The following is a 3,709-nucleotide window of genomic DNA, read 5'->3' on the forward strand; positions in this document are numbered from 1 at the left end:
AGGAGTACAGTGCAGAGTTTTGCTGACCAGTGACCACCAGTATTATACGTTCTCTGCCTTAAAATTGCTTAATATCTGTGCTCAGTGTGCTGCATATATCTGTGCTCACACTGCTTTATTGTGGGGACTGGGGACTACCAGTATATTATATAGGAGGAGTACAGTGCAGAGTTTTGCTGACCAGTGACCACCAGTATTATACGTTCTCTACCTGAAAAACGCTCCATATCTGTGCTCAGTGTGCTGCATATATCTGTGCTCACACTGCTTTATTGGGGGGACAGGGGACCACCAGTATATTATATAGGAGGAGTACAGTGCAGAGTTTTGCTGACCAGTGACCCCCAGTATTATACGTTCTCTGCCTGAAAAACGCTCCATATCTGTGCTCAGTGTGCTGCATATATCTGTGCTCACATTGCTTTATTGTGGGGACTGGGGACCACCAGTATATTATATAGGAGGAGTACAGTGCAGAGGTTTGCTGACCAGTGACCACCAGTATTATACGTTCTCTGCCTGAAAAACACTCCATATCTGTGCTCAGTGTGCTGCATATATCTGTGCTCACACTGCTTTATTGTGGGGACTGGGGATCACCAGTACATTATATAGGAGGAGTACAGTGCAGAGTTTTGCTGACCAGTGACCACCAGTATTAAACGTTCTCTACCTGAAAAACGCTCCATATCTGTGCTCAGTGTGCTGCATATATCTGTGCTCACACTGCTTTATTGTGGGGACTGGGGACCACCAGTATATTATATAGGAGGAGTACAGTGCAGAGTTTTGCAAACCAGTGACCACCAGTATTATACGTTCTCTGCCTGAAAAACGCTCCATATCTGTGCTCAGTGTGCTGCATATATCTGTGCTCACACTGCTTTATTGTGGGGACTGGGGACCACCAGTATATTATATAGGAGTAGTACAGTGCAGAGTTTTGCTGACCAGTGACCGCCAGTATTATACGTTCTCTGCTGAAAAACGGTACATATCTTTGCTAAGTGTGCTGCATATATCTGTGCTCACACTGCTTTATTGTGGGGACTGGGGACCACCAGTATATTATATAGGAGGAGTACAGTGCAGAGTTTTGCTGACCAGTGACCACCAGTATTATGCGTTCTCTGCCTGAAAAACGCTCCATATCTGTGCTCAGTGTGCTGCATATATCAGTGCTCACACTGCTTTATTGTGGGGACTGGGGACCACCAGTATATTATATAGGAGGAGTACAGTGCAGAGTTTTGCTGACCAGTGACCACCAGTATTATACGTTCTCTGCCTGAAAAACGCTCCATATCTGTGCTCAGTGTGCTGCATATATCTGTGCTCACACTGCTTTATTGTGGGGACTGGGGACCAGCAGTATATTATATAGGCGGAGTACAGTGCAGAGTTTTGCTGACCAGTGACCACCAGTATTAAACGTTCTCTACCTGAAAAACGCTCCATATCTGTGCTCAGTGTGCTGCATATATCTGTGCTCACACTGCTTTATTGTGGGGACTGGGGACCACCAGTATATTATATAGGAGGAGTACAGTGCAGAGTTTTGCAAACCAGTGATCACCAGTATTATACGTTCTCTGCCTGAAAAACGCTCCATATCTGTGCTTAGTGTGCTGCATATATCTGTGCTCACACTGCTTTATTGTGGGGACTGGGGACCACCAGTATATTATATAGGAGTAGTACAGTGCAGAGTTTTGCTGACCAGTGACCACCAGTATTATACGTTCTCTGCTGAAAAACGGTACATATCTTTGCTAAGTGTGCTGCATATATCTGTGCTCACACTGCTTTATTGTGGGGACTGGGGACCACCAGTATATTATATAGGAGGAGTACAGTGCAGAGTTTTGCTGACCAGTGACCACCAGTATTATACGTTCTCTGCCTGAAAAACGCTCCATATCTGTGCTCAGTGTGCTGCATATATCTGTGCTCACACTGCTTTATTGTGGGGACTGGGGACCAGCAGTATATTATATAGGCGGAGTACAGTGCAGAGTTTTGCTGACCAGTGACCACCAGTATTATACGTTCTCTGCCTGAAAAACGCTACATATCTGTGCTCAGTGTGCTGCACATATCTGTGTTCACACTGCTTTATTGTGGGGACGTGGGACCACCAGTATATTATATAGGAGGAGTACAGTGCAGAGTTTTGCTGACCAGTGACCACCAGTATTATACGTTGATCTATTACTGGCATATAATTCCACACATTAAAAAATGGAGAACAAAAATGTGGAGGGTAAAATAGGGAAAGATCAAGATCCACTTCGACCTCGTGTCGAAGCTGCTGCCACTAGTCATGGCCGAGACGATGAAATGCCATCCACGTCATCTGCAAAGGCCGATGCACAATGTCATAGTAAAGAGCATGTAAAATCCAAAAAAATAAAGCTCAGTAAAATGACCCAAAAATCTAAATCAAAATCGTCTGAGGAGAAGCGTAAACTTGCCAATGTGCCATTTACGACACGGAGTGGCAAGGAACGGCTGAGGCCCTGGCCTATGTTCAAAGAAAGAGTTTTTGGGAACCGCACTGGTCTAGCAATAATTTTTTTGTATGAGTAGAAATCTGAAAAACGTTCTCTGAGAAACTGAAATTTGTGTTATAGAATTGCTTCGAATTGCGGTAACTGTGCATATAGGAACATTTTTTATCTTTTCAGTTGCACATTATTTAGTTACCATTCAGTGGTGCTCCCATGAGTCAGAAAATATGTTAAAGAACAATATTCCAAATAAAGAAAAATGGAAAAAGAAGTAGACTCTTTTTTGGGAGCACTCTACCTCAGAGGAACTATAGTGTATCTATATTTGTTATACTGGTAAAATCATAATTTTAATAGTTTCCTAATTAAGAATATATAGAGTTGTTGGAGTTCGGGAAGAAGTGTATGTGATACAAGGCTACTATGCAAAATATTTATATCATTTGAAGTAAATAATTAGCAAAAAATCGCTATCATGTATTATGAGCCGGAGAAGCTGAACTTCTCATAAAAGGAAGAGAAGAAAATCACCTTTAGTCTCAAAAGTGTCAGTCACATAGGTATATGACCATCATTTTTACTGCAAAAAACTCCCAAGTGAAAAGGGTGATTGCAGATAATTGAATCATAGGTCATAAAAGTCCGAGTACTTATTTGGGACTTTTAGATTGGGTAGCAAAATTTATTTGCAGTACCAGGATGTTCCAAGGTGGTCTCCCATCCGAGTACTAGTCCGGCCCTCCACTGCTTAGCTTCCAAGATCGGAAGAGATTGGGCATCTCCAGTGGGGTATGTCCGCAATTTCTTAAGCTGACCCTTTCATTTGTCACCTTGATTTGGAAAAGGCATTGGACATATTTAATGCCCACGAAATCAGCAGACACGTATGTGCCAAAACACGTTAGACAGGTGCAGATTGGATATAACAAATATATGGCAAGAAATTAATTATGGCCATAAAAACCAATCGGAGTAAATCCTTCCTTGTATATTTTATACTGTACACCAGTAGTTAATGAATAGATAATAGACTCATTCTAGGTTATGCTGTCTTAATAAGACAGAAAAAGCAATTAATTTTTCACCAAGTATGGTCCAAGATTACTACAAAGGTCCCTTTATAGTTAATGGGTCATCATCTATATCTTTACAACCAGAGATCCACCATTGGTATATGTATACTTAAGGTATGTAGTTGA

General features: G+C 41.9%; 1 pseudogene; it reads right to left on the minus strand.

The window, feature by feature from the left end:
* Nucleotides 1–3,193: 3,193 nt before the first annotated feature.
* Nucleotides 3,194–3,313, minus strand: LOC135052836 (5S ribosomal RNA; annotated as a pseudogene).
* Nucleotides 3,314–3,709: the final 396 nt, after the last annotated feature.

The sequence above is a fragment of the Pseudophryne corroboree genome, chromosome 2 (genome assembly GCF_028390025.1).
Source record: "Pseudophryne corroboree isolate aPseCor3 chromosome 2, aPseCor3.hap2, whole genome shotgun sequence".
NCBI lineage: Eukaryota > Metazoa > Chordata > Amphibia > Anura > Myobatrachidae > Pseudophryne > Pseudophryne corroboree.